General features: G+C 37.8%; 1 protein-coding gene and 1 long non-coding RNA gene across 5 annotated transcripts in view; one reads left to right on the forward strand and one right to left on the reverse strand.

Moving 5' to 3' along the window:
• The first annotated feature begins 3,646 nt into the window (after positions 1–3,646).
• The window catches only part of MFF (mitochondrial fission factor), a 140,243-nt gene continuing 123,654 nt past the window's right edge, over positions 3,647–20,235 (forward strand). Inside the window, exon 1 of one of the 3 annotated variants that reach the window (XM_053709839.1) lies at positions 3,647–4,058. The gene's annotated coding sequence lies outside the window, so the exon portion shown is untranslated. The remainder of the gene's footprint in view (positions 4,059–20,235) is intronic. The other 2 variants (XM_053709841.1, XM_053709842.1) reach the window with 2 other exon arrangements.
• Positions 16,738–20,223, reverse strand: LOC128656122 (uncharacterized). Of its 2 annotated transcripts, none has more exons than XR_008401974.1 (2): positions 20,144–20,223; positions 16,738–17,830 (listed from the first exon to the last, which is right to left on the reverse strand). It is a non-coding gene; the product is annotated as an uncharacterized LOC128656122 (long non-coding RNA). The 2 variants fall into 2 exon arrangements; XR_008401973.1 differs by having other exon boundaries at positions 20,155–20,220.

Here is a 20,235-nt window from a genome sequence, read left to right on the forward strand (position 1 = left end):
TAAGCTTCATTCTCACCCAGCAGCCGGATAAATGTCTTTCGGAATATTGTCCGTCGGACAAGCGTCAGTCGGATAACAGTCCGGCCACGATCTTGCTTTGCATGTAATGAGTCTATCTCATATATTAGTTTCACCTTTTAAGTTGCATTAGTGAAATAAATTAACTTTTGCACGATATTCTAATTTTTCGAGTTTCACCTGAAAGAATATTTTGGTTAGATAGTTAAATTGTACTTCCTGGGAACGCTTTTAATCTTGAATTTTTAGTTAAGATTTTTTTTCATTGTAATATTTGCTAAGTAAGCATTGTTAAGTAAGCTATATTGTGTATTTCTTTAATGCGAATTGGTCTAGTAAATCTTAACTATGATATTTGACATTTAATTAATTTTTGGGTTAAAGGGATAGTAAAGTCCAAATTAAACTTTCATGATTCAGATAGGGAATTTAATTTTAAACAACTATATAATGAGAAAGAGAAAATGTGTGAACACACAAAAAACCTCTTCTAGGCGGAGTCTCTAAATGACAACCCAAATTAAAAAACAAATCTTAAAACACCCAGGTAAATAAATACCTGTCATAGGATGGTGGGGGTCCCGATGATGAAGATAATCTGGAAAATAGAGAGAACACAGAGGCGCCAAATGGCCTAATACCTTCAGATAACCATTGATATCTAATAACAAATGGCTACTCACAGACAAAAGCACCAGAGTGGTGCTAGTGAAGCAGGCTGGTACTTCACAGTAGTCCAGCTAACTGATATAGGGGCACACTGCTGCAGAAGGAAATCCAAGATGGCCACCGGTATGGGATTCCTATAGAGATGGGAATAAAAGAACCACAATAGCCCAGCACAGTTTGACTGTAGTAAGTGTATTAATAGAAGTCACACTTACCTCTCCAGAGCACCTCCAGGTGCAATCCAAACAGGCTGGGGCTCAACAGCCGTCCAGCTGACTGATCTCCGGTGATACACAGGGGACACTCCACTCCGCACAAGCCACAGGAACAAAACAGCAAGTGTATGGTATAAAATCCAAAATTTTAATAAAAGCAACACGTTTCTCATCCTCCACAGGGCTGTTTCCTCAGGCTAATACCATTATTCTAAACAATTTTCTAATTTACTTTTATCACCAAATTTGCTTTGTTCTCTTTTTATTCTTAGTTGAAAGCTAAACCAAGTTAGGCTCATATGATAATTTTTAAGTCCTTGAAGGCCGCCTCTTATCTAATCGCATTTGACAGTTTTTCACAGCTAGAGGGCGTTAGTTCATGTGTTTCATATAGATAACATTGTGCTCATGCACATGATGTTATTTAAGAGTCAGCACTAATTGCCTTAAATGCAAGTCTGTCAAAAGATCTGAGATAAGGAGGCAGTCAGCAGAAGCTTAGATACAAGGTAATTACAGAGGTAAAAAGTATATTTCTGTAACAGTGTTGGTTATGCAAAACTGTTAAATGGTAAATAAAGGGATTATCTTATTAAACAATAACATTTTTGGTGTTTACTATCCCTTTACAATACAACTTAATTTTCCAACAATATTGTGCTTATATCCAAAGAATAACAGACTATATAATTGAATATTATATAATTTAAATATTTCTATAGCTTGTTGTATATCTTAATAACTTAATAAATCAATTTGATAATACGTGATACTTTAGTTGCTGCATAAATATAATAGCTGTGTTCATAATATTATACCTGGCAGAATTTAGTTATTATTAATTGGAATTAAATATTAATCTTTAATAATATATATTTTTTTAAATCAATAATTATTATTATTTATAAACCTCTCAACAAGATACATAACAGCAAATTGGTCCAGAAGATTATGGAAAATGTCATTACCAGGTGTTGAAAAGTAATGAGTATATTACAGGAACGAACAAGTATCACTAGCGAGTTGAAACAGAGCCATCTTACACACTTATCTCACGCACAAAGTAAATCAATTTAGTAAAACAACAACTCTGTTATGAGACATTTAATCAATGCATGAATAAGTTGTGCATGATATACAATATGGTCATTATGAAGAGTTTATTTAAAGTAACATTGAACTACAGATCTTAACATCTATATGAAACAGAAACATTTGAATATTTTATAAGTTTTGTCACGAAAAAAAGATCAAGTTAAAGTTTTCTACACTGCTGGTTGTTTAGCTGGTTGTGGGCTAATCACATTGCGCTTATACGATTGAGCACAAACACACATGAGTAAACCAAATAGAAGGTGGTACTCAATGTGAAATATCCAACAGGATTGCACTATATTTTCTCTCTCTCCTTTGAGGTGTAATGCCACTGAATATTACCTAGAGGAAGTGCTGGGTGTGAGCCTATCACATCACTGAAGATTTATGATAGAGCTTATTAAAAGCTCTTAAATATGTGAGTAATATAGCACTATTGTAACAGGTGTTTTTGTTAAGATTGAACTGCATTATTCTCTATAATTCCCTCTTTTTGAGGTACTGGCATCCATTATTTGAGAAACTGAAGAACCAAGTACTACAAGTGTATACTCTTATAATTGCTAGTATTATTTTAACACGTTCCTATCACAATTTGTTATCCATTGTTAAGGTTCTCATGTCCTTCCAGTTTAGGTTCTGAAAGTGAGAAGACCAACAGAAATTTACACGAATAAATGTAGATCAATAGGACAGCCATAAAAGTTTAGTGGAAGAATGTCAGCCTCCTTTTTACTGGACACATTTAATTATTGTCAAAATAATTCCTGAAAAAGAGACAGAGAGACAGTCCATAGTGTGAATCTGAACTGTGTGTATCAAGCAATAGTTGAGTTATGTAAATTGAACCAAGGTAGACAAAAAAAAAGTGAGACGAGGTAGAATGTCAAAGAACTGTGCATAGTGTTTTGAATAGTTATGGCCTCATGAGTGATTGAACTTGACATAAAAGAGGAGCTGTAAATCAACACAACAGTAAAAGGAGATCTATATATACACATATATATATATTTAAGAATAAATATCCATATATGCGTGTTTGCACGCAAGTATGGGTGTTTTCCACTTTCTGTGCTCCATTGAAGTCTATGGGGGGATATGTTAACACGTAAGTGATAGACGAAGTTCAGCTTATTGTGCGTTTCAGGGAAACATTTTACTTTTAACTTGTAATACATCCACTACCTGAGCAATAAATAGCGCTCCGCTCATAATCTAGCCAGCCCTAAGTGTTAGGTGCTTAATCCATTACCTCAATAGAATTGAGGAGTGTTTTTGTAACCTGTAGTTAATATTCATGCACCTCATTTCTTACATCTGTTTCCTCAAAAACTTTTATCTTGCCTTGGTCCTGGTTTATACCTGAGGTTGTGTTTAAAAAGGGGGCTATGTAAGGCTTCTAAGTACTTACCTGCATCAGTCCCGGGTCACACTAAGCTGAAGAAAGTAAGGGTAGCCAGAGGTATAGAATGCACTCCTGTATGTGGTCAGATCTTATGAGGAGGTCTTGCACAGTTGCACTAAGATTAGTGTTGGATAAAAAAGGACCTCAGTTTAGCATGGCATGGAAGGAGGGGTGCTCTAAGTTTAGCACAGCAGGAACTGATACTTCTGTTATTGTATGTACAGACTATGTGACCTGCACTAAGGACTTCACTGTTTGTGCTTTGAGAATTGAAAGCGACCCTGTGCTTGGTTATGTCCCTAAGAAGAGCTGACGTTTATGCTTATGCTCCTGACCTTCTTGTTATGATCCTTACCTGCTTACAGGACTTTGCCTCTGCCTTGACCCATACTATTTATTTGAAACTGATTTACCTGTTGCTGACCCCTGGCTTTTGTGACATGGATTATTCTAATGCTTATCCCTTGTGCTTTGACATCTGGTTTCTAATGAATCACCTGGTTCCTGACTTTGGCCTTTCCTTCATATTCACTTTTGAGAGTTCCCTGAGTTCTGACACACTGATCCAGTACAGGATCTCTGGTTTTGACGTTGGCCTATTCCTGAGCATCATCTGCAGATCATCTTTGCCACTCTGGTTCCAACACTCAAATAAGGTACCCCCTTTAATACCTTATAAGGCCTGAAAAATCAGTTTAGACGATTAAGCTTATGAAACAATACAATAAAATCACTTGTGAATCAACTGCAAGGGTTCACAAACTGATCATGGTGTTTTTAATTGCGTACACATTTCATCGGTCAATAGTGTGATTTAAATTATTTTTTTAACTTTTTTTTTTTTTTAAATAGTTGTTTATAAACATGTATATTGAATATACACATAACACTGAAAAATGTGGGCCACTGACAAGATACACAGGCCAAAACAGTTTTTTTAAATGATCATAGCTGTTGAATTAAATAAATAAATAAAAAATGTGTGAAAAATGTGTTCTGATGGATTGGAATACCTCTGTGGAATTCTCTTAATACAAAGTATTGGCTGAGTTTACTCACTGAAATGTAAAGAAAAATAGAACACCCCATTTTCTAATGAATTTGAATGGCCACAGATTTAAAATCCCATTGAAAAGACATACACATCACTTAGTACGACTCTTCTAATGGATTGGAATAGACCGCATTGGGACCACCCCTATAGGACAGTCACCAATTTTGGCCACCAAACACAGTTTATCACCTTATAATTAACCTTAATGTTTTAACCTGTGATAAAGCAAACTTTTCTGCTGATGAGAGTTAATACATTCGAAATAGCTGTCTATTTTTTTGCTGCACCTATTACGTAAAGGGGAATTGCTATGGTTGAACACAGTACTGGAAGCAAAAAGCATGATATATTGTATATCTAATTTGCATACCTTACCCAGAGTAAAGTGCTTATTCTGCTTTGTTTTTAACAATAATTTACTAAGGAATATTGATTTTTTTTTTAGGCCATTTATCCACATTGAACTGAAAGAAAAACAGACTGGTGTTACATTGCAAGTTCTTTAGCAAAATGGAAACTTGAATTTTTTTTGACAGTGTTTCGACACATGCTGAAAGTGTAATTCCAAAAAACAAATTGTACTTCGAAAAAGAAAAAAAATTGTATTTCTAAAAAAGAAAAGTGTACTTCCAAAAAAGAAAAGTGTACTTCCAAAAGAAAGAATTGTATTTGTAATTAAAGATTTCTATTCTTAAAAAAAAATATTTCCAAAAAAAGAAATTGTATTTGTAAATTTAGATTTGTATTCGTATGTCACAATTTATGTACAATAATAAAGTCACACACACTTGCCTTTTAGACAGCAATCTTATTCCATATTTTTTAACCTGTGATACAAATGCATATGCCTATGCTGCCATCTAGTGGAATGGAAAGACGAATTTCCACAAAGAATACATAAGCACAAAACAGATGCATGTTTTTGGGGGGGGCAAATCACGTGTGACTCAGCAGGGAGAAAATCAGTTAAAGGGACAGTCTACTACAGAATTTGTATTGTTTAAAAAGCTAAATAATCCCTTTATTACCCATTTCTCAGTTTTGCATAACCAACACTGTTATATTAATATACTTTTTATCTCTGTGATTACCTTGTATCAAAGCCTCTGCAGACTTCCCCCTTATCTCAGTGCTTTTGACAGACATGCAGTTTAGCCAGTCAGTGCAGACTCCTAAATAACTCCACTGTCTAACTGTAAAAAACTTTCAAAATGCTCTGAGCTAAGAAGCGGTTTTCAACGGTTTAGAAATCAGTTTGAGCCTACCTAGATTTAGCTTTTCAAAAATACGACAAAGGAAACAAAGTAAATTTGATGATAAAAGTAAATTGGAAAGTTGTTTAAAATTGCATGCTCTATCCGAATCAAGAAAGTTTAATTTTGACTAGACTGTCCCTTTATTGACATAAACAGGAAAATAGTGGCACAGAGACACACTATAATACTTGGGAAGGACTGAGAAGTAGTGCATGGGTCTCAGATTACTGAGTCTAAAACACTAGATCTCAACCTGCCATGACTTGCAGCATATCTGAGTAATTTTGTGATATTCTAAAATGTCTTCCACAATAAAAATAAAATAAATAAATAGGTGGTGGTGGTGGTGGGGGGGGGGGGGGCGTGCCCATGCAGCGATCCCAGGTGGATGCACTTTCACATGCTCCTAAGGAACCAGCTATAATCCAACCAATTATAAGTGGTAATTTACTTGCTGTTTACATGACTTAGGAATCTTGAATAAGATGATTAAAGGGACATGAAACCCAAAGTTTTTCTTTCATGATTTAGAAAGAGTATGTGATTTTAAACAACTTTCTAATTTACTTCTATTATCTAAATTGCTTCATTCTCTTGATATCCTCTGCTGAAAAGCATATCTAGATAGGCTCAGTAGTTGCTGATTGGTGGTTGCACATAGAGGCCTCGTGTGATTGGCTCTCCTATGTGCATTACTATTTCTTCAACAAAGAATATCTAAAGAATGAAGCAAATTAGATAATAGAAGTAAATTGGAAAGTTGTTTGAAATTGTATTCTCTAGCTGAATCATGAAAGAAAAATGTTGGGTTTAGTGTCCCTTTAAGGCCTGAGTGGTGGCTCACTCCAAGCAGTGACTTCCACCTCGGTAACCCGGGTAACTCAGCCTCAACTGAACATTGAAGCAAATTCACTGATTATCTCTTTTAGAACTCTCTGCTAGCTAATGATCGCTACAGAGATGGCTTCAATGTAGGGAGAAAGCTTAACATAATGTCTAGACAGGTACCACATGAAAATAGAAAATGCAGTGCTTCTATATTGCACAGCATAAAATATCTGACAATTCTACTGGATCTTGGGACACAAAACCCTTACCTTGTAATGGCCTCACAGCTCACACGGTAATACCTCGAGAGCAATATGTAGAGCCTCAATGACAGGATATTTATTCAGCTACACCGTGAGGAATGCAACATAACATGATAGTCTTGAAGTCACTTATAAACCATATGAATTATATGAATGAACCTGCCAAAGCCCCTATGCATCAGTACATATTTGACCATTCTGAGCTGATGTATTCAGGTTCTGCACCAACTGGACTGTTGCGATCCTCTTAAGGGATAAGCCTGATGCAGATGACATCCCAACACATGCATGGAAGAGATCTTCAGACCTCCACAAAAGATTGGCTTATAAAATCGTCTCCAAGAAAATAGATCAGGATCTTAATATAGCACACTTGCAGACTGCTGCACCCAACACTTACTCCGTTATGATCTCTGGGTCTTGGCTCCCCTGTTACAAAACCGAGATCCTCTGCTTCTCTAAAAATCAATTTACCGATCTAAAGGAACTCTCTACATGCTATCTCAGGATCATTTTTGTCATCAGTTTCACCCTGGAATTACAAATTGGTATATGCAATGATGGGCACATACTTATGACCGTAAATGGTTAACTTGAACTCTGGCTACCCCTCTCTTTTTTACACAATACTCTGATTCCACACATATTTTATGCTTCCCTCATACTGAGACTTCTGCTTGTGCTGTACATTCTGTACCCCATAACACCTCATACTAACATTTCTGCTCTTCATTTACTCCTAGACCTCCACACAAACTGCATACTTCTTTCTCTACACATACACTGCTTCTTATTTAGATCAAGGCCTCCACATGTATTGTACATTCAGCTTCTCCTTCACATTGAGGCCTCTACTGAAACTGCACATTCCGCTTCTCTTTTACACAAAGACCTGAGCTTGTACGACACTTTGTGGTCCTCCTTCAGATAAAGACTTAAGCATGTGCTGCACATGCTCTCATACTGTATGCATGCGTGGCTTGCACCATCTCTTGGTATCTTTATTTGAAAAAGCAGGAATGAAAGCTTTGGAGCCGGCCTCCTATTTTTGGTTAAGTACCCTGGATAGGGCTTGCTGATTGGTGGTGACATTTAGCCATCCAATCAGCAAGGGCAGCCCAGGTTCTAAACCTAAAATGGGCCGACTCTAAAGCTTTTATTCCTGCTTTTCAAAACAAAACAAAACAACGAAGAAAAATTGATTATAGGGGTAAATTAGAAAGTTGCTTAAAATTGCATGCTCTATCCGAATCATGAAAGAAACAAATTTGGTTTAGTATTCCTTTAAGGCATGCACTTACACACCACACCTTTTTTTCATTCCACATACAATCTACTCCCTTACATTGAGTCTCTGCTCAAACTACTTATTCTGCTCCTCAACTTTAAAACCTCTACTCATATTGCATGTTCTGCTCCTCCTATACATCCATTCTGCTTCTCCCTCATACTTTAATCTGTGCTTAGAATACATATTTGCTCCTCCTTTACACCAAGGACTTAACCTATATCACATTTGCTCCTCCTCTACATCTAGGGTTGCCAGTTGTCCTCCTCAAAAATACTGGACACACTCTAAATGACTGGGCACACTCACTCTTGAGCCAACCATGTATATTTTTAACAACTAAGCCGTCATTTACCCCTTGGCTGCCATAGACATGCAAATCATTACTTTTACCGCTGGTTGCCAGTAACACATGTTGAGCCAGATTACTGGTGGCAAACTAAATAATTTTTTCACTCGCATGCTAACACTGCTTAAAAAAACTTTTAACGCGGGCGGATTAGTGCACGTATTACAAGTTCAAAATAAAAAGTTAGTAACTTATACAGGCCCATTTATCAAGCTCCGTACGGAGCTTGAAGGGCCGTGTTTCTGGCGAGTCTTCAGACTCGCCAGAAACACAACTTATGAAGCAGCGGTCTAAAGACCGCTGCTCCATAACTCTGTCCGCCTGCTCTGAGCAGGCAGACAGACATCGCCGGAAATCAACCCGATCGAGTACGATCGGGTTGATTGACACCTCCCTGCTGGCAGCCAATCAGCAGGGGGCAGCATTGCACCAGCAGGTTTTGTGAGCTGCTGGTGCAATGTTAAATGCGGAGAGCGTATTGCTCTCCGCATTTAGCGAGGTCTTGCGGACCTGATCCGCAGTATCGGATCAGGTCGGCAACACCTTTGATAAATAGGCCTGCAGGACTTAGGATATTGTGACTGCGTTAACTTCTTCTCCCTATAGACTTCAATGGATTGCGCTTTAAAATGAAACAAACTAAAACTTATCGGTTTGCGCACTATCCGACACCGTGTTAGACCAACTGCACTAAACCCAAAGGTAGTTATAAATATTTCCCATTCTAATGTTCTTTACATAGAAGACAATGTTCTTTTTATTATTAAACATATATATATATAATATATATATATATATATATATATATATATATATATATATATATAAATATATAGATAGATACCAAAATAATAAGTATTGCGTTGAGCAATGATGCTTTTTTATAGGACTAACAATACATTTATAAGTTGACAAGCATTCGGAAGAATGTCTTCCTTTTTCAAGTCATGTATATATATATATATATATATATATATATATATATATATATATATATATATATATATATATGACTATTTTTGTGTAAAATATCTATATCTATATGAATATATACATATATATATATATATATATATATATATATATATATGCACACACACACACACACACACACACACAGTAAAACATAATAAAAGTATTAAGAATAAATATTAATTTTCATGTTTAAAGATATTTGAGTGGAATGGGCTCTAAAGTGTATATATAGAGCTCTGGAAAAAACTAACGCCTAGATTTAGAGTTTTGCGGCCAAAGGGGTGCGTTAGCTACGCGTGCTTTTTTCTGGCCGCACCTTTTAAATACCGCTGATATTTAGAGTTCACAGAATGGCTGGGTTTTCAGTGCGTTAGGCTCCAAAAAGGGAGCGTAGAGCATAATTTAACGCCACTGCAACTCTCGATACCAGCGGTGCTTACGGACGCGGCCAGCTTCAAAAACGTGCTCGTGCACGATTCCCCCATAGAAAACAATGGGGCTGTTTGAGCTGAAAAAACCTAACACCTGCAAAAAAGCCGCGTTCAGCTCCTAACGCAGCCCCATTGTTTTCTATGGGGAAACACTTCCTACGTCTGCACCTAACACCCTAACATGTACCCCGAGTCTAAACACCCCTAACCTTACACTTATTAACCCCTATTCTGCCGCCCCCGCTATCGCTGACACCTGCATATTTTTTTTAACCCCTAATCTGCCGCTCCGTAAACCGCCGCTACTTACATTATCCCTATGTACCCCTAATCTGCTGCCCCTAACACCGCCGACCCCTATATTATATTAATTAACCCCTAATCTGCCCCCCACAACGTTGCCTCCACCTGCCTACACTTATTAACCCCTAATCTGCCGACCGGACCGCGCCGCTATTATAATAAAATTATTAACTCCTAATCCGCCTCACTCCCGCCTCAATAACCCTATAATAAATAGTATTAACCTCTAATCTGCCTCCCTAACATCGCCGACACCTAACTTCAATTATTAACCCCTAATCTGCCGACCGAATCTTGCCGCTACTATAATAAATGGATTAACCCCTAAAGCTAAGTCTAACCCTAACACTAACACCCCCCTAAATTAAATATAATTTAAATCTAACGAAATAAATTAACTCTTATTAAATAAATTATTCCTATTTAAAGCTAAATACTTACCTGTAAAATAAAGCCTAATATAGCTACAATATAAATTATAATGATATTGTAGCTATTTTAGGATTTATATTTATTTTACAGGTAACTTTGTATTTATTTTAACCAGGTACAATAGCTATTAAATAGTTAAGAACTATTTAATAGCTAAAATAGTTAAAATAATTACAAAATCACCTGTAAAATAAATCCTAACCTAAGTTACAATTAAACCTAACACTACACTATCAATAAATTAATTAAATAAAATACCTACAATTATCTACAATTAAACCTAACACTACACTATCAATAAATTAATTAAATACAATACCTACAATTATCTACAATTAAACCTAACACTACACTATCAATAAATTAATTAAATACAATATCTACAAATAAATACAATGAAATAAACTAACTAAAGTACAAAAAATAAAAAAGAACTAAGTTAAAAAAAAATAAAAAAATATTTACAAACATTAGAAAAATATTACAACAATTTTAAACTAATTACACATACTCTAAGCCCCCTAATAAAATAACAAAGCCCCCCAAAATAAAAAAATGCCCTACCCTATTCTAAATTAAAAAAGTTCAAAGCTCTTTTACCTTACCAGCCCTGAACAGGGCCCTTTGCGGGGCATGCCCCAAAGAATTCAGCTCTTTTGCCTGTAAAAAACCCACATACAATAGCCCCCCCCCCAACATTACAACCCACCACCCACATACCCCTAATCTAACCCAACCCCCCCTTAAATAAACCTAACACTAAGCTCCTGAAGATCTTCCTACCTTATCTTCACCATACAAGGTTCACTGATCCGTCCTCGGAAGTCTTGATCCAAGCCTCGGAAGTGTTGATCCAAGCCCAAGCGGGGGGCTGAAGAGTGACGTCCATCCTCGGGCTGAAGTCTGGATCTAAGCGGCGGCTGAAGAAATCCATCATCGGGCTGAAGTCGGAAGTCCATCATCAGGATGAAGTCTTCTATCAAGCCGCATCTTCAATCTTCTTTCTTCTGGAGCGGAGCGGAGCCATCTTCTTTCCAACCGACGCGGATCCAACCTCTTCAACCGACGCCTACTCGCAGAATGACGGTTCCTTTAAATTACGTCATCCAAGATGGCGTCCCTCGAATTCCGATTGGCTGATAGGACTCTATCAGCCAATCGGAATTAAGGTAGGAAAATTCTGATTGGCTGATGGAATCAGCCAATCAGAATCAAGTTCAATCCGATTGGCTGATCCAATCAGCCAATCAGATTGAGCTTGCATTCTATTGGCTGATCGGATTGATTGAGGTGGGAGTGAGGCGGATTAGGGGTTAATAACTTTATTATAGTAGCGGTGTGGTCCACTCGGCAGATTAGGGGTTAATAAGTGTAGGCAGGTGTAGGCGACGTTGAGGGGGGCAGATTAGGGGTTAATAAATATAATATAGGGGTTGGCAGTGTTAGGGGCAGCAGATTAGGGGTTCATAGGGATAATGTAGGTGGCAGCGGTGTGCGGTCGGCAGATTAGGGGTTAAAAAATTTTAATAGAGTGGCGGCGATGTGGGGGGACCTCGGTTTAGGGGTACATAGGTAGTTTATGGGTGTTAGTGTACTTTAGAGCACAGTAGTTAAGAGCTTTATGAACCGGCGTTAGCCCAGAAAGCTCTTAACTACTGACTTTTTTCTGCGGCTGGAGTTTGGTCGTTAAATTTCTAACGCTCACTTCAGCCACGACTCTAAATACCGGCGTTAGAAAGATCCCATTGAAAAGATAGGATACGCAATTGACGTAAGGGGATCTGCGGTATGGAAAAGTCGCGGCTGGAAAGTGAGCGTTAGACCCTTTAATGACTGACTCTAAATACCGGCGGTAGCCCAAAACCAGCGTTAGGAGCCTCTAACGCTGGTTTTGACGGCTACCGCCCAACTCTAAATCTAGCCGCTAGAGACCACTGCAAAATTATCAGTTTCTCTGGTTTTACCATTTATAGGTATGTGTTTCAATTTCAAATAAAAATAATATAATTTACAGCATTTATTTGCAAAAAATAACAACTGGTCAAAATAACAAAAAAGATGTAGTGTTTTCAGACCTCAACTAATGCTAAGAAAATAAGTTCATATTCATGTTTAAAAAACACAATACTAACGTTTACCTTAGCAAGAGTTCAGAAATCAATATTTCAAAGTGGAATAACAACTTTCATGTGTGTTGGCATGCATGTCCTTCCTGGCGCAAACATTCAAGCAGCTTGGCTTTATTTGATGGCCTGTTTGATCACATTCCAGAGGTTTTCAATGGGGTTTAGGTCTGGAGAATGGGCTGGCTGTGACAGGGTTTTGATCTGGTGGTCCTCTATCCACACATTGATTGACCTGGCTGTGTGGCACTGAGCATTGTCCTGCTGGAAAAAACAATCCTCAGAGTTGGGAAACATTGTCAGAGCAGAAGGAAGCAAGTTTTCTGCTGGCCTCTGTCAGAAAGCTGAAGATGAATTTCACATTGTAACATGACAATGACCCAAAGCACACATCTAAGTCAACCAAGTCATGGCTTCAGAGAAGAAAAAGTCTTGGAATGGCCCAGTCAAACCAGACCTCAACCCCATCAAAAACCTGTGGAATGACCTGAAGAGAGGTGTACCCAGACTTATACAACACGCATGTAGGGTCGTTTTTTTTATTATTATTTAAAATGTTCCTCATAATTAATATTTGTGTCCCCCCCCTTGGATTTTTTTGTTGTTGTTGGAAGATCACATTACAGATGGAAAAACTCTGAATTTAGATTGTTGTTATCTCTGTTTTTACAATTAAAAATTGTGAGATTTCATAAGGGTTTGTAGACTTTTTATATCCACTGCATATTTAAATAATGGACACCTGCCAACCCTATCCCCATCAGGGAATCCACACATACCCCACATTTTCCTACACAGCAAACACATCCTCCAGGCTCCTTCCTCCTCTCCACAATCAGTGTCCCTGCTCCGTGCCTACAGACGCAAAGCCAAAGAGCTGTCAGGGTGTATAGTACACATCAAGCAGCATTGTGTGTGGTGTTGTTTTTTTTGTTTGCTTTTTTCTTTTTAAATAAGTTAATTAATGTGGCTATAATAAATAGTGGACGCTTATTTTTTATTTATTTTATTTGTACTGAGGACATACAATAAGATATTCCAACAGCAATGTAAAACAATATTACAAAACAAATATTTGCTACATACCTTCATTGCTATAATAAACATATAATAATAAATGTCTGACCTACGTCTCTCCACTCCTACTATCTCTATGTCTCTTTCTTGCCTTAAAGACTTCTCACGCGCTGCTCCTGTCCTCTGGAACTCTCTACCCCGCTCCATAAGACTGTCTAAAACCTTGTATAGCTTCAGACGCTCCTTGAAAACCCATCTATTCAGAGAGACTTACGTTCTCTCCTCTGTTTTTCATCCTAATCAAAATAATTTTTGAACTCTCTTAACTCACTGCTGCAACTACAATCCATGTGACAAGCTACCCTAAACCTTATGTCTCTGCACCCTCAAACTGTAGACTGTAAGCTCCCCAGAGCAGAACCCTATTCCTCTTGTAATAGATTTGTTTAGTCTGAAGTCTGTTATGTTTTTGGATCTTTACATGAATTCAAAAGGATTAGCACTCTATAGTCCTCATTTTTAATAGTTACACAAAATTCTTCCATGATTAAAGAATAAAACTTAACTTTTTATTTAAGCTGGAGGTCAAAATAATAATAAAAATAAAAACACAGATGTAATCTTATTGTATTTTGTATCCAAATATAAGGGGTTAATAGGATTTTGCTGAAAATGGTAGATCTTATATATCTCTGGATACCAGTTAAACTATTAGTTAGCCTTAAATGGTGGGCTTATGTTAACACTCGATCTGTGGTTATAGTTAGATTTCCAAGATCAGTTTATATATCTTATTTATGAATCCCCCATAGTTATAAATATATTATTTAGATTACATAAGCAATTTAAAATAAATTGCTGCCAATCAGCAAGCGCTACCCAGGTGCTGAACCTAAAATGGGCCGGCTATTAAGCTTTCATTACTACTTTTCAAATAAAGATACCAAGAGAACGAAGAAAAATTGATAATAAGAGTAAATTAGAAAGTTGCTTAAAATTGCATACTCTCTCTCTCTAAGGTTTTCAAAGTCTTGCACATTGGGCCCCCCCCATTGGCGAAAACTTTCAAGCTGAGCCCCCCCACGCTCAAGCACACACACATGCACAAGCACACACACATGCACAAGCATACACACACATATGCACAAACATACACACTTCCTCAAGCACACACACACACAAGCATACACACAGGCACAAGCATAGACACAAAGGATCTTGTCTAAACATATGAATATTATTTATAAATGCCTATGAGTCAGTCTTCAGTACTGTGCTTGCTGTAACTAGGATGCCCCTCAGCTGGTACATGGATGCATGTGCTGGCTGTTCCCACTGTAGAATATAGATATAATATTCTTATAATGAATATATCAATATTATATCTATATAGCTGTGAGGCAAAATCTTATTCTACAGTGGGAACAGCCAGCACATTCATCCGTGTACCAGCTGAGGGGCATCCTAATTACAGCTCTCACAATAAGGGCTGCGGTTACAGAGACAAGGAAACTATCATTAGAGCCCGCTTCTTGGCCGTCTGTACTTACGCCAAAGATGCTCAGAAGGTGCTCAGGAGACGCTCAGTTTCCCTGTCACATTGCTGTTTGCTGGGGAGTTTGGCAATGCATATGAATAAAATAAAAAAACAAACACTTCCGCTCCTATTCCCGGGCCTTCCCATAAGAGCTCTGCGCCCCCCTGGGGAGGCACGCCCCACAGTTTGGGAACCGGTGCTCTATCTGAATAAAAAAAAAAATTGGGTTTAGTATCCCTTTAATTATATATAATAGTAAACGTAGTGCTAGCTGAGATGGCATATAAAATCTAATGGTAAGGTTAGTAAATTTGACATGTTTGAAAGCAATGCATCCCTGCTCTATTTACTAGATTAACGTGGCCACCTAGTGGATTTGAAAAGGAATTAAACTAATTTGTTTGAAATTAATATGAAACCCACATTTTTTCTTTCATGATTTAGACAGAGCATGCAATTTTAGGCAATTTTCTAATTTACTCCTATTATCAATTTTTCTTCATTCTCTTGGTATGCTTTGTTGAAAGAGCAGCTATGCACTACTGGTTGCTGACTGAGCACATGGATGAGCCAATGACTATCAGTATTTATAAGCAGCAACCAATCAGCAGTTCAAACCTAGGTTCTTTCCTCATCCTGAGCTTTCCTAGATAAACCTTTCAGCAAAGGTGAACAAGAGAATGAAGCAAATTAAACAATTGAAGTAAATTGGAAAACATTTTAAAATTGTATGCTCTGTCTGAATCATGAAAGAACAATTTTGGGTTTCCTGTCCCTTTAAATATTAAAACTAGAAAAACTTTTCAAGTTGCTAACTAGTAAGAATAAAAAATGGACCCCATAGGAATAGCATTCTGGTAAACAAGTAATGAAATGTATGGATAGTCCCAATGATCCTTTATAAATCTGGTAAAAACAAATTAAATAGGTAGATTCCTGTGCTACAAGATAATGGTATGTATATATATATATATATATATATATATATATATATATATATATATATATAAAGAACAGTGATCTACCCTCGCCCACGGCCTGGCAGCTAGCCGTAGGATAAGGACAGGATTGTTAATAAGCTAAATGCAATGGGGCCTATCTATCAAGAGCTTGAGGGCCCATGTTTCTGGCGACACTCCCCTGCTAGCCGCAAATCTGCAGGGGCAACATTGCACCAGCAGTTCAGCTCTCCGCATTCAGCGAGGTCTGTCGGACATGATCCGCAATGTCGGATCATGTCGGACAGGCCATTCATAAATAGAACCCAATGGGATTCTCCTAAGAGAAGCACAGGATCTAGATTACATGTTAAGTTTCTTATATAATGACAAGATTACACATGAGTAAGATCGTATGTCCCTTATTCGTGTTAAGTGCGATTTGGAGTTGTTACATATTCTTAAGTTGTGTTGTAAAATTAGCAAGGTAAAACACTTACTGCAACAAATGTATGACATATTTTGAAATACGACTGACATATTCAAAGAAAAATTTGGTTTATTAGAGAATATCAACATAGTCAAATAACATAGAAGCGGATTGATTTTCATTATTGTACATTAATGCAAGTAAAATATATGCTGCATATGACAGTATTAAGAGATTCCAAATTAACCTATTCTAGACTCATAGATATTTCCACAATAGGAGTAAGGTGGATACTCATCGGGATCTGTTGCGTAGGATCTTTGATAGGTCACGGACTATGCGGCTTTTGTAAGATATGTGGTGCTTTGTAAGGTTGAGAATGAGGCTTATCTAAAAACCTAGAAAGTCTCTGCTTGGTATCAGCCAGGCGGCTCAGAGGCTACATCGTATCAACTTCAGTACTTAGAGCAGTGGGTTGGCAATGCCTGTCAGTGAGAACTTGATCTTCAATAGTTCTCCTAATCTAGGAGGGCACAGTCTGGATGGCTGTAAAGATCCAGGTGGCCCTTACATGTGCATATTGAAGCTTTGTGTGCATCAAGGTCGAATCCACTCTCCTCGGGACTCCCAACTGTCCGGTAGAAGCAGGACCCAGAAATGGTGGTTTAGTAGAGACATAGGTATGCAGATGTATAAGCAGGGTGTCGGGATCATTTACTTTGTTGTGCTACTTATATTAAGAGTTAGCAGGGAAGGCCTCTTGTTTTTGCCATTCTTCACATTGCTCCCAGTGCAAATCCAAGCCTGTGTTGGTATAGGTATAGGCTTTGTTTCTGAATGACCAGGAGTTGCGCCAGGTGCTGAATGTTTTGTAGCATAAAGGCTCATATAATCCATTGGTGCTTTGGTAATCAGGGCCTGCATGGGGGATTCTAATTGTATATAGTGCCGATAGAGACGATACATAATGCTCTATTCCCACATGTATGCCATCTCCATTAGCGTTGATAGCAAGTCTGAGGCTTTTAATACAGCAATCTGTAGATTTGTTGATGTTGTTGGATAGTATTTAGTGCGATAAGGTCCAGTTAAGATGGAGTAACTGCAAAGGGGGGTTTGGGGAGGAAGTCGCAGCCTTGTAGTAATCTCTAGCACCAAAATCATATACTGAACCAAAGATGGGCTGGCTCCTTAGCTTACATTCCTGCTTTTTCAAATAAAGATATCAAGAGAACAAAGAAAAATAGATAACAGGAGTAAATTAGAAAGTTGCTTAAAATTGCATGCTCTATCTGAATCATGAAATAAAAATTGGGTTCAGTATCCCTTTAACCTTTAGCGCCGTTATGACGGAATACAACGTCATAGCTAACGGCTGTCCTGAAGCCTTCTGAGCTTCCTAGATTTGATTGCGGTCTGGAGGGCGTTGCTAGCGTTATAGGGACGCCCCCCCAGACCCGATCCAATAATTGAAATCTCGGGATCGTATGCACGATCGCGTGATTTCAATTTGTCTACATCGGAACAGTTATTCCGATGTAGACACTTTATCCTCGGCAGGAAAGGGTTAAATATGAATATTGCATAAAATAGTTTTCACATGTTTTCATCAACTTAAAAAGTGAAAGTAAACCCTAGCGTTGTACAAACGCTAGGATTTACTATTGAAACAAATAAAGGGCACTTTCATTCATGAAGTATAAGATACTTCATGTAGAAAGCTCCTTTATTTGATTCAATCACTTGCCGCTCTTAGCTCCTACAGTAGAGCACGGCTAAAAAAATATTTTGGCTAAGAGGTGACGTTTTCACCTCTTAGCCAATAGCAGTGCGGTAAATCCGCCTCCCATGGGCGCCAAGACGGATTTACCGCACTGCTATTGGCTAAGAGGTGAAAACGTCACCTCTTAGCCAAATTTTTTTTAGCCGTGGGCTGCTGTAGCAGCTAAAAAACGGCGATCGATTGAATCAAATAAAGGAGATTTCTACATGAAGTATCTCATGAATGAAAGTGCCCTTCATTTGTTTCAATAGTAAATCCTAGCATTTGTACAACGCTAGGGTTTACTTTCACTTTAACGGCAAAAGGCTCTAATACACTTATCTATTGCCTCTATTTAACAAAGTCTGCCGGACCTGATCCGACAGTGCGGATCAGGTCCACAAGACCTCGCTGAATGCGGAGAGCAATACGCTCTCCGTATTCAGCATTTCACCAGCAGCTCACAAGAGCTGCTGGTGCAACACCGCCCCCTGCAGACTCGCGGCCAATGGGCCGCCAGCAGGGAGGTGTCAATCAACCCGATCGGGTTGATTTCCGGTGACGTCTGTCCGCCTGCTCAGAGCAGGCGCACAGGTTATGAAGCAGCGGTCTTTGTGACCGCTGCTTTATAACTGCTGTTTCTGGCGAGTCTTCAGAACACGGACCCACAAGCTCACTACGGAGCTTGTAAAATGGGCGCCTATATGTGTGTACATATATATTTATGTGTTTATATGTGTATATGTCTGTAAATACACACATACATATACATCATTAGACATGTATATGTATGTATCTCTATTTTTTTCTAACTACCGAGATCTCATATCTTTTTTGTGCAATATTTTTATTACACAGTGTTATTATAAGTGTAAGTGTATTTTGAGGCACTTTTTATTTTCGCCAGTTACCCACAGGTCTGAAATCACGGTAAAGATTCTAGCGTAAATTGCAATTGTGCTAGCGCTCAGCTTGTAATATCAGCGCAATTTAACAGGCAAAAACCCTCTTGTTTGCGCCACAGTTGTAATCTAGACCTTAATCACCATTGACAGCAGAATTTCCTGTTATATGGCATCATAATTTAGTTTTACTTTTAAAGGGGCATGAAACCCAACATTTTTCTTTTTTCTTATTTTTCATGATTCTAGAGCATATGATTTTAAACAACTCTCTAATTTACTTATATTATCCAATTTGCTTCATTCTCTTGGTATCCTTTTTTGAAGGAGCAGCTATGCACTACTGGGAGCTCTCTCAAGACATCTGGTTAACCAATGAAAATAGGCATTTTTGTGCAGCCACAAATCAGCTCCCAGTAATGCATTTCTGCTCCTGAGCCTACCTAGATATGCTTTTCAACTAAGGATATCAAAAGAATAAAGCAATTTACATAAAAGAAGCCATTTGGAAAGTTGTTTAAAATCACTTGCTCTGTCTGAATCATGAAAGAAAAATGTGGTGTTTCATGTCCCTTTAAACGTTTTGAAATAGCTTAGATAAGACAAAACATTCTCGCTGCATACAATGTTTTACACAGCAAACTTACGGTGAGAATCAACAGAATATATGATTTATTTTTAAATTCGAACGTACTCTGGTATAAGTAAGGGTCTAGTAAGGGAAAATTGTGCACATCTCTGTATTAAACATTATAGACAATTGGTATAAAACGAAGAGAAATACAATATTACAGTGTATATTAATAAGTAATCTACCTCACATTATGCAAATACACCATTTTATACGTAGTACCTATATATTACCAAATACCAATGATACATAAACAACCAGTGGCAAATACAGCACTAGTGACTGATGCTCCTCCTCCGCACTTCCTGACAGTT

This window comes from Bombina bombina, chromosome 4 (genome assembly GCF_027579735.1).
Source record: "Bombina bombina isolate aBomBom1 chromosome 4, aBomBom1.pri, whole genome shotgun sequence".
NCBI classification, from domain to species: Eukaryota; Metazoa; Chordata; class Amphibia; order Anura; family Bombinatoridae; genus Bombina; species Bombina bombina.